Source organism: Simochromis diagramma, unplaced genomic scaffold (assembly GCF_900408965.1).
Source record: "Simochromis diagramma unplaced genomic scaffold, fSimDia1.1 OVJJ01000622.1, whole genome shotgun sequence".
In the NCBI taxonomy this organism is placed as follows: Eukaryota; Metazoa; Chordata; class Actinopteri; order Cichliformes; family Cichlidae; genus Simochromis; species Simochromis diagramma.
In genome coordinates this window covers 48,569-60,044 of record NW_024387425.1, presented here as the reverse complement: position 1 = coordinate 60,044, position 11,476 = coordinate 48,569, and the positions used below count along the sequence as shown (strand labels likewise).

The window sequence follows — 11,476 nt, the reverse complement described above, 5'->3', positions numbered from 1 at the left end:
CTACCCCATACTCAAAGAGCTGCGGGCAGAGAGGGTGACAGGAGAGGATGGCACTGAAGAGAAGATGCTCGGTTTCTGGAGTCTCCTGGTCCTGTCAGTATTAGTAGGATGCATCTGCTGTGTCTTCTCGTGGATGCTCACCTACCTTGACTCGTTCCAGCCTGGTATGGATTTCCCAACACTGCGGACAGTGGCCCACGTCAGAGACGTTTAATATTGATTACATATGTCTGAATTGCTAACCCTAACCCTAGCTCAACAGACCACAATGCCCTGGACTGTCAGTATTATTACATGCTGTGAACATAAGTAGCTTTGATCACAGTTTATGTTGTAAAAGAGAAGGAATATTGAAAAAAAAGATCAACATTGTGATATTATTTCTTCCAAACTGACCAGAAACATGCTTGTCAGACTCTCACAGCAAAGGATCAGACTCACTGTGCATGACGGCTCAGGCCAATGATGTCTGTTAGATTGTCAGTTGTTTAGTGCTTCTGTACAGTTAGTCACCGTCTCTATTTCAGAATAATTAATATGCGGAAAACACTAAAAGTTGATTGTCTTCCAATATTCTAGCATAATTAAAAAACTTTGACTTTGTAAGTACATATTATTAGTCCTAATGCCAGCATGAGTCTTCATAACTCCTGCTTTGAAATACTGAACTTTGAAATTGACCTGATGAAAGATCATTTACAGTGGCACTCTGTCAGGATCATTCTGACTGTAAGATCACTGTATTAATCTGAATCCTTCTGAAATGTGCTGTGAATGAATGCTGATGCAACTCACTGTGGGAAAGCTGTTAATAAAATGAATCTGTGACACATGCAACACATTCACAGAGGAAGAGGACACAAAGGGAGGACACGCAGAGGCTGTGTTGAAGTCAGAAATCCAAATCTTTATTAAAAAACAGGCGGCGGTTACAAACAGGAAGACAAGCAGTCCATCAAACAGTCTACAGGGTCAAACATACAGAGAATTCAAACAGCAGTAAAAAATAACTGGACACTGAAAAACTTAAAGCAATGTGAGACGCAATAAAAGGAAGCAGCGCAATATATTCACTGAATTATCATCAATTACAAAAGAGAAAAACGACGATTTCTAAGGATTATTTTCTTAAATGCAGTTAGAGTGTGGCTGGTAAAGATGGAAACATACAGAATGTAAACTGTGTGAGTTTGTGAACTTTGTTAGTAACAAATGAGGTAAAAAAAACAACCAAAACAGACAAAACACAGAAAGAGGCTCTCAGTATTCATTCATAATTAGAAAGAAACATTCTGGTCGTGGATTTTTACAGTCTTAGTTCCGCTCGCTGTCATCATTATAATCATCATGATCAATGGCGAGGTCCTGAGGTGGGCGGGGCTGTCTCTGGTGATGTCACCATGAAGGAACAGCATCTGGCACGTGTTGGTGAAACATCTCAGTACACTGGTGTAGTTTCCTCTCCAGCTGTTTGACATGTGACACTTGAACATTAAGGGGAAGAAGAAGAAACAGTGTTAGGTCAGGTGACCACATGGTTTCTAAAGTAACTGACAGGAAGTAACCAGGCCGTTAGAAATGGATGGCATGTGTTTAGAAATACTGGAGTTGGGTAACTCTACTTACCAAAAGCAGAAGCACACAGATGAAGGATCAGATGCTGAATGTTGCAGGAACATGCTCATGTGCGGTGGTCATTCAGTGCTGCTCCGGCAGGTTAGACAGTCCAAGACTGATATCCTGCCCATCTGAGAGTTTGAAAACACACATGCAAAGATTTATTTTGTATTACACTCAAAGTTGGATGTTCATTTTGTCCTTTAAAAATGTTTGTGTATTTGAAAGCGCTAACATTTAAGGATGACTTGGATCGTCTCCTTTAAAGGGGAGACAAGTGTATCCACTGATCCACGTCACTTTACCTGGATGATGACTCCTCCCCCCTCACTCAGAAACACTCCTAATATAACCAAGCAAATAAATAATATTGAAGATTTACTTACATCATTACAAAAACGTCAAAAACATCTCCCTTTGATTCTATTTCTCCATTCCTGCTGAACATCAGGCAACAAATATCTCAATAAATCACAGTAAAATGTAAAGCACATGTTTTCTTTGTCTAACCTCTGCAGAGCCTCTGTCAAGAAAAACATAACTGTAAGCATAAAACAAATATACATTTCATAACACGTCACTGGACAAACCTCGGTCAGTTGATTTCCTCTTTGCAGTGCAGACGAGCATCAGTCAGCAGGTCAAGGTGGTGAGATGGACTGGTGTCCTTTGTGACTCTGCTGGTTCTTCTGAGGAAACACCACCGTCTCTCCACACCGTCACCATCTGTGAGCACAAACTGCTGCTCTGCTCTGCCAGCATGTAGGAATCACATATCACACACACAGGGGTGAAGAAACATCAGAGCTCAACTTTGGATACTTTAGATCTAAACAGATCAAAGCAGCTCTTAGTTTCAGCAATCAGACAAACAATGATACCAAACTGATTCTGTATGAATACAATATGGTATTTTCAATACAGGTGTCAAATTAATTTATTAAAACTAATACAGATATATGTATATATATATTTTTTGATAAATTAGTTTGCTAAATTATAAGAATATATATATATATATATTTCATTTAACAATTGCAACTGAAAGAAATTAAATATTGAACAAAAATATATTGTCACATTCTGAGCATGCTCAGCACGCTGACAGACTTGAAGTTGCTACAGATTTTAAGAAGTGATAATTATAGGGAAGAAACTTCTCTTTTTCATCCGTTTAATCTTTTTTTTTTTTTTTTTTTTTTCGCCTGTCCCGTTTGGCTCGTTTGCCATCAGAATTGTTGTCTAAAGGCAAAGAAAGATGCCCAACGGATTTACTTTACCAAATTGACCATCCCAGCCTTGCCGTAATGGTCCATTTGATTCACCTTTTATTGTTCATTTTATTTTCACTTACTGAATACGGGACAGACTTGACTGGGGGAAAGAAGGGGAGAAAGAAAGAGGGAAAGAGAAACAGCTGAGAAGAGGGACGGGGGAGAAGGGCAAAAAACAAAAACCAACAGAATGAGCAGAAAAAAAAGAAGAAAAAAAAATGCATATATCAATCACCTGGATCACCTGCTGAGAAAGAAAAAAGAAAACAAGCAGAAGAGAACAAGAGTAATAGAATAAACAACATCACAATGATATATGGGAATATGACAGTAAATACTAAATATTAAACATTATTGTGCAGCACATAAGATCAACAGAACACAGTGTGCTTTGAGGTAGGAGCCAAAAAGGGTGTAGTTTGTGGGTGTGATCACCCGTGTGTACACCTGTGAGCATGGACGCGCTTGTTTTTTTTTTTAAAAGGTTCCTTCATGTAATGATCTGCTAGGAAGTGTGGGGGGGCCACAGCCCCGTCCTCCAGGGCATGAAGCAGGTATGGAGGAGATCAAAACTCCAGACATCCACAGGCCCCCAGAACACAAGAGACCAAGGAAGACCAACAGAGGGGCAGCCGCGCCACTGTCCCAGAAAGAGCTGAGGAGAGTCCCAGATGAGGGCTCACTCAGCAGCCGCGGAGCAGAAGCCAGGGGGAGTTGCAGTGACGCGCCCGTGAGCTCCGCCGGCAGCCAGCCGTGCCTGAGTGACCGAGCCCCAGGCCGAGAGGCCGGGGGCACCCCACCTCCGAAGTGGCCCGAGCGAGCCCCAGGCTCCAGGCCCCGATAAGCGGCCGCCAAGGAGTGAACCGGTGTGTACCTGGACGCCCACCCCCAGACACAAAGAACCACCAACGCACCGATGTCTGAGGAAGTCCGCCACTGGCAGGGGAAGTGGTGGTAGGGGGAGATAGGCCTCCAAACCTTGGAGGGCCTGAGGTGTCCCCAGAGAGGTGGCGTCTGATACCCAACCTGACATATAGACACAGACATACAGGCACACACAGATACAAACATCCATTCCCACCCTCATGCTCTCATATGCACTTACTCCACACTCAACCAACGTGGAGACAGACATGAAGAGACGCTGTACACACGATCACACTCCCCAAGCGTACTCTATGAACCGGGTCTAGGTACCCTAGCCCCTGGAGGGGGGAACTGCACCCAGACCCAGGTGGTGTTACCCTTTTCCCTGCGGTGGGGAGAGGCAGACCGCCCCGACTCCGCAGCAGCAGGGAGGCCCCACACCCCAGACCGCAGTCGGACGGCCAACTCCTCCTCCTAGCCCCCCCGCTCCAGCAGGTCGCAGAGAATGGGGGTGAGAGAAGACTCCAAACCTCCCTCCACCCGCTCATTGTAGTGTTGATGCATGTGTGTTCTAAGGTGCATTTAAAACCCAGGAGGGCATGGAGCTACCTGCCAGAGAGCAGCAGGTAAGAGCATGGACCCTCCTGCTAGCCCTCAATGTCTACGTGTATTTAACATTGAGAGGTGGGCAATGACGCCAGGGGTGGGGTGTACACCCTGATGGTACTTTGGATTCCGTGTATCGTGCTCATCCATTTAATCAAACATTTGATGCCTCAGCTGTCTCAGTCTATAGCGTTCTGCAACTACAACTAACCTGAGGCTTGGATTTGGCTGCAGGTGCCCCTGTACATCCTTCTCAGCTGCACACATGTGGGTACCATTTAATCCCACTTCTTCCTGAGCTTTGCTTCATCACAAGACCAAAGGTGGCATCCCGTGTCACAGTCTTATCATCATCCAGAAGAAACATTTGAAGAAACATCATGGAGAAGAAACATTTACGCACCTCCTGGTTTTGTTTTCTGATCCTGCGAAAAGACTGAGGACAACAAAGCCCAGAGAACACGAGATACACAACATCCAACATTCAGACTCAACAGCCTCCATAAATGAACAGCACCAGGTTGGTTCAGTTATAGTAGATATAAGTATACTTCACATTACTGGGTATGAATAATAATGAGGAGGCAAACTTTAAAGATGCAGAGCATGATGTCCCATCATCAGACTGTAAACAAACATCCACCAGGCTTCTTTGTTGCCAAAATTGATGATTCTCCTATCAGGGATCAGTAGCGTGTATTAACCTGTGGTATAAGCAGCAGTCACTGAAATATTACTGTTTCAGATAAGAAAGCCAGGGTGGGAGGGATCTCTGCAAACTGACTTACCTCTGCAAGTGTGAAGCTCAACAAAAATCTGACTCTCCAGTCACAGACAAACAAAAACTCCAGCTGGGAGATAGAAAACGCTGTCTGGGTCTTGCTGGATGTTGCTGGTCAGAGTCCCACATTAGCAGAGTGCTTCTTGGTCCCACTGACCCATGTGGACAGCGACTGTGGTTCACTGGTTCATATTTCAATTAAATATGAACAGGTTCCTCAAATGTACGCAGTTCAGATCTGATTTAATTTAATTTCCTTCACACAGCACATTCGTCCAGGCTGACAGGTAAACATAGAATTCATCTCAGGTAACATGACTCATAGTAGAGATTCAGTAAGAAAGATTGCAGGCTCTAATATTATTACCACACAATTCAAGGACACACCAACAGCTCAGATTTGTAGAACTATTTAAACAAATGTCTTCTGAATATTCAATTCATGTTCACAGTGGGAGGGTGGGGGGTGTCGTGGAATTTTTAAAATAAAGTCTGCAACACAGAAAGAGCTGTGATCAAGCTATTTATTACTGCGCCAACACACATCAAACATCACAGTTCAGTCATGTCAGCGCTGCCACAGAAGTGGTGCTCCTCCTCCTTTATGCATTCCAAGGAAGAGGGAGGAAGTTACAAACTGATCCTACCACACTTCATGTGTCTCGCTATGAAACCTAACGGATCAATGGTTAAGCTGTTTTGTGCCCTTGGCCTTATCACCACCTGTAAAGGGAGTTGTTTTCTCAAACTGCTGACGCTGAAGTAAGTTCATCTAGTTTTAGAAACTTTCACTGAACAGTCTATAACAGTGTCACAACTAAGCACATGCATAAGCACTTAAATACTTTAAATGAGAATAACAGAACATTTCTATTACAGAGGCTAGAGCCTGTCCCAGTAGTCATAGGTAGAACACATCTGGACAGGTCACCAGTCTGTCAGAGGACTAACACAGAGACAGACATCAGAGTAACAAATCTATTTAAAATTAATGTAAGTTTGCTGCAGCTGTATGTATGAACATGTGTTTCTGTGCTCACAGTCCACCTCTCAGGAACCTGCAGTTCACTTTTAGTCAACTTTAAACAGACCTCACAAAAGGCTGATGTGGCTGGATCAGTAGTCTGATTTAAGTACGACACCTTTGGCCAGGGATTAATCTGGTGCATCGCTTCACTGCAGTCTTACGTATTTTCCCCACACCTGAATTAAAAAAATACTGATATATACAAATAACAGCTTCAGCTGATGCAGCCTGACTCAATCCTAGATGTTCAGCACACAGAGACACAGAGGTGCCGTTTAAAGTTTAGTGTTAACCTGAGTCACTGATCATTTACAGTATTACAGAGTCTGGCAGTCTTTGCATGATGTCCACGTCACTGTAAGTTTCTAGCTGACTCTCAGGTGTGACAGGTGTGTCAGCAGGAAAGAGTAATAATAACCTGCATCCTGAGGTTTGTCATGCAGGATTAAAGGAGCCAGGCTTTGTTCACACAGCTAGGATTGTATTTTACACTGACCCTGGGTCAGTAGAAGTATCATACAGTTTAAACGAAGCACTGAAACTTGCACATATTTATTACAGATGCACTGAAGCTAATCGAGATATTTGCTGTCAATCTGTGGCTGCGATTAAACACTTTACTGGAAACTTTATTAACTAGTAACTTCATCAGTCATGACAGAAGCTAATATTTCTGTGCTAACATCGTTTAACCAGTAACAGCTTTACTCCAATATAAGCTAACGTTTACACCGTAACTTTAAGCTAGCACCATAAAGACGGTAAAACACGTAATAATATCTACAAATGCATCTTAAAGCTGTTATATTAGCACTCGGTGTATTACTAACATAACCACATTAACATTACTGACACTCGCTAATAACGCCCATTGTATGGACTGATAACAGCCGAAGCGGGTGAATAAAGTCACCCAGTAGCTAGCTGTGCCATTACCCAGCATACATCACTCCCTCCGTAAATGCAATAAACGATACAAAAGTATCGTTCTACCTGTTTTTCAGGTAGTTGTTTACATTATATAATTTATTGTGTTCTGTATACGTCACTACAATGTGATTTGGAAAATGTCTAAATATACCGACAACAGGCACTTCCGCGGCAATCTCTTCAATCGGAGGACCCTTCACGTCAATTCCCGACGTGAGAGGGGTACCCTGCGCGTCCATAAGTGAAGCACAGGGAGCCTGACCATGCGTCACACGTTTGACGAGTTGGGAGTGAGAACGTGTTGGGACAAAAGGTCCAAACGCATAGAAACAGCTGTGTTTTCAAAAATCCCCGTGTAGATGTGGACGTAGCGTAAAAGAGTTAGTAGTTTATTTTCTTACTACCTGTAATTTATTGCAGATTATTTGTATTTGCTTAATTGTTAACTAAATGTTTGAGGTGTGAAATAAACCGCAATGAAGCAAAATATGGGCGTGTGTGGTTGGAGGTTGTGTTTGTGCGTGCGCGCGCGAGGGGGGGCGCGAACATTTATCTTGTAAAACAAGAGGGGCCCAGCAAAAAAAGTTTGGGAACCACTGCTTTAGGGTTTCCTGACCGCCATGCGCCAGGAGACGACACGCTCCAACCTGTCCAGGGGCTGGGCCTTGGACATGGTCACCCTTAGCCACGATGTCACCAAGATGATGAGGGAGGTCGTCTAAGCTCCGCCCCCTGGAGATGTGGGTGGAGTCTATATCTATGGTCTTTTTCTGGATGGAGCGGGATGGGACAGACATGGCGCCAAACTCGCTGAGGCTCCGCCCAAAGTTTGTCTTTTTAAAATCAGTGTTTTTTTAACTTAGATTAAAATAATAAACTGAAGCTTTAAAAAAAAAAGTCCAACTTTTTACTGTTTCTGTATTTTTTTGTAAATTAACATAAAAACATTTTTTAAAAACATCTTAAAGATTAATTTAATGAAAAATTATGAAATAATAATTAATTTGTCAGCAATTTAGGAACTAAATGAAATCAAAGTATTTTTGTTTTTGCTCAGTAATAATAAGTTTGTCTCGGCCCTTCAGGTCCTCTTCACCCCCCTCCCTGTGGTCCACGTCTTCGCCGTCAGCTCAGCCAACATGGCCGACAGTAAGCGTCCCCCTGGTGGCGGGGGGCGGTCAGCCTGTACTCGTGTCCCGTCTACAAGAAGCCTCGACGCACCGACCTGAACTTCATCTTCTCCCTGCAGCTGAGGAGCGTGCAGCCGCCCGAGCACTGGACGCTGCGAGGCGCCGCGCTGCTCTGCGACTGCAAGTGATCCAAACGTTGTTGTTCCACAGACACGGACAGACACTCACCGTGGGGCTCTGCTGTGTCTCACTCAGACCTCCCCACAGGTTTCACTTTGAGCTTTTCTTTTTTATTCTGATGTTCTGATATTTTCCATTTTTCTTCAGCACCAAACATGTTTGTAGGTTTTTAGTCTGTTAAATTTATGAAAATCGAAATGTTTCCACCTCGTCTCTCTGCAAGTCTCTAATAATACTAATAATAATAATAATAATAATAATAATAATATTAATGATCGTGTATGTGACCTCACACAGTAAAGCTGATGTGAGGATCATCACAGTTTTGGTGGTTGTATGAACTTAGAATGCATAAAATAATAATTTGTTTTAATTAAAAAACTTTCCCTCTGTCATTTCCTGAGTGTTTCAAAATAAAAGTCCTCTCTTTCATGTTTTGAATGTGAGGCTGTTCCTGTGATGCCTTCAAATCTGTTTCAGTCTGCAGTTTTTTACAGTTCAGACCCAAAGTGCCTCAAACATTTACTTAAAAGAGGTTTTTGTTCGTCTGGGTTTTCCTGCTCAGCAGCGCTAAACAGGCAAAAGCAGAAACACACAAACAGAAAGAAACAGGAAAATATGTGTTTCTGTGAACAATGCAGCAGCAAAATGAAAGACCAGGATTTATTTTTTAATGACTGACAAACATTAAATGATCATGTTTATTTTCACATCAATGTTCCATCGGTCCTTCTTTTACAATAAGTTTAGAAATTAAAAATAATAATAACACACCAGGAAAAAGCCAACAGCACGAGTCCTGAAAGGCTTAAAGAGAAAATAAACGCACAAAGAATGAAACAAAAAGGCACAAAACCTCAAAACAAGAGTGAATTAAATCTGAGCGACACACAAAGATGCTAAAAGCCCCAAACATGAACCTGTGAGGTCATTAATACCTGTGTGTGTGTATGTTTACATGTCTTTGTGGGGACCAAAATGCCCGTCCCCACAAGTTTGAAGACATTTGTGAGACTCAGAATGTGGTTTTAGTGTCAGGGACAGTCAGGTCAGGGTTAGGCATTCAGTCTTAATGGTTAGAGTAAAAGGCTGAGGAGAGCATGATGTCAAATAGATGTCCCCACAAGGATATGAAAACACAACCATGTGTGTGTTACTGTGAATTTGTGAGACAAGTGAAGATTTCAGAATCAGTGAGAAATGTTTCACTTCCTGTTGGTGAAGAAGAGCAGACTCCTCTTCAGCCACAGAAATGAAGAAGCTTTTATTTTGTCAGCCTGACAAACACGAGCTCAGCCACAAGCAGAGGCGACCCTGCAGAGGTGAAGGTCACAGTCAGAATCAGCGCCAGAGAACCGCACAAGGACGGCCTCATTGGTCACGGCTGAGTTCATTATGTGATGGTAACAAGCTGATTATTACAGAACAGGAAACACACGTCTGCTCATCAAACACCAGCTGCTGCTGCTTTTATCAGTCTGCCAACAAAACCTCACAAGAAAGAAGTTTTTGTGAGTTTGCAGCGTTCCTCTAAACTGAAAACTAAAACAGACTGAAAATGGGAACATGCACCCACACTGGAGAGTCAGGCAGCTTAAATGTGTTTGTCTTCATCTGTAGTTACGTTTCATTGGCTGGAAATGTGCTAACTGGAATCATTCATGAGTCCAGATGAACAAAAACAAGTGTTTACTGCTCCACGCTGCACGAATCTGAATCAAAATCACTCAGACGCGCCCACGTAGGCATTCCACTAAAACCATGTGACCACCTTCACCTTTAAACCTGTCGTGAATATCATTTTAGACTCTTCCCTTTATTTTGAAAGAACAGATTTGCAGGAAGTGCGGCTGCTGCAGAAACTCTTCACTTTTCACTGGCTTTAATCTTGAAGGTTTCTCCAGATGTGGAACATTCATGCTAAACATTCAACATCTGACGACCGTCTCCGTGTAAAACACTGACAAACTCAAACTTTATACGGTAACTGACAGATTTATTCCTCCATTTTCAGGCATTTCACAATGAACTTGGATTAGTTTGATGATTTTATTCACGTTGGTGAATAAAACCAGCCAAGAGGCTGATTCCTGCAGAGGAGGAGGCAGAGTGGAGGAATCTGCAGGTTCTGTCTCTAACACACAACCAGAGCTTCAATCATAACGAGCACATAATAAAACCATGATCCCCCCTGATCGACTCTTTTAGGCTGTTTCCTCTGGATCGAACAGGATCTAGCAAACCCCAGCTTCTGCTGGGACACTGGTCATCATGGGAGGAAAAAGATGGCCGCCGTGTTGCTGTTTCCTGTCTTACACCAGGGTTATACTTCCTGTATCTGTGGGTCTGAGTTTTTAATCAGAGGATGAACTTAAAGCTTTCAGTCTGCTCTACAACCCACCACCTATCCACACGTCTGCTAAGTGGACTGGAAATCAGTAAAACTTCTACCAGACTTTAGTAAATATTGCATTAAGATGAGCAGACAGATTTTAATCTCAGCATCGTGCACACAGATTTTTCAGGACACTGGAAGAGTTCCTGCCGTGGATTTAGATGTTAGTGTTGTGTGGATGATCCCATTCTGTGATCTTTGTGTTACTAACACTGATGCTTTTACACTTTAGGACCCTCGAGACCTCTGCTGCTCAGCCGTCCTGATCGCTGCCTCCACTTTAACCAGAGGCTGTAACCTCTGATCATTTCACCTGCACCGACAGTAAAACTCTTCTCCAGAACCAAACGTGCCATAAACCCATCACAGCTTCATCATCAGCTCAGTCTCAGCAACATGCAGACGACCGAGCAGCAGAAACTCTGCAGGGAACGTCTGAAGTCTGTTCTTCAGTTTTCCCAGCTCACTGTTTATTGAACATGAGACAGAAAAATAACTTCACCTTTAATGTGAAACTTTTATCGCCTGTGACATATTTGCAGGAAGTTTTCATGCTGTGATTTAGTGTCACAGCCATAAATATCACACAAGGTAAAAACTACAAGTCCCAGCATCCTCTGTGTTTAGGGAGGAGCAGTGAAAGTGAAAGTGTTGATCCTCCGTTCAGAG

General features: G+C 42.9%; 1 long non-coding RNA gene across 6 annotated transcripts; it reads right to left on the bottom strand.

Moving 5' to 3' along the window:
- Positions 1–886: 886 nt before the first annotated feature.
- Positions 887–5,344, bottom strand: LOC120722396. 6 transcript variants are annotated; one of them, XR_005693418.1, is made up of 7 exons: positions 5,153–5,343; positions 4,955–5,068; positions 4,576–4,800; positions 2,208–2,369; positions 1,853–1,960; positions 1,627–1,748; positions 887–1,484 (listed from the first exon to the last, which is right to left on the bottom strand). It is a non-coding gene; the product is annotated as an uncharacterized LOC120722396 (long non-coding RNA). The 6 variants fall into 6 exon arrangements; XR_005693420.1 differs by having other exon boundaries at positions 1,923–1,960; positions 4,576–5,068; positions 5,153–5,344; XR_005693419.1 differs by having other exon boundaries at positions 2,208–2,364; positions 4,576–5,068; positions 5,153–5,344.
- Positions 5,345–11,476: the final 6,132 nt, after the last annotated feature.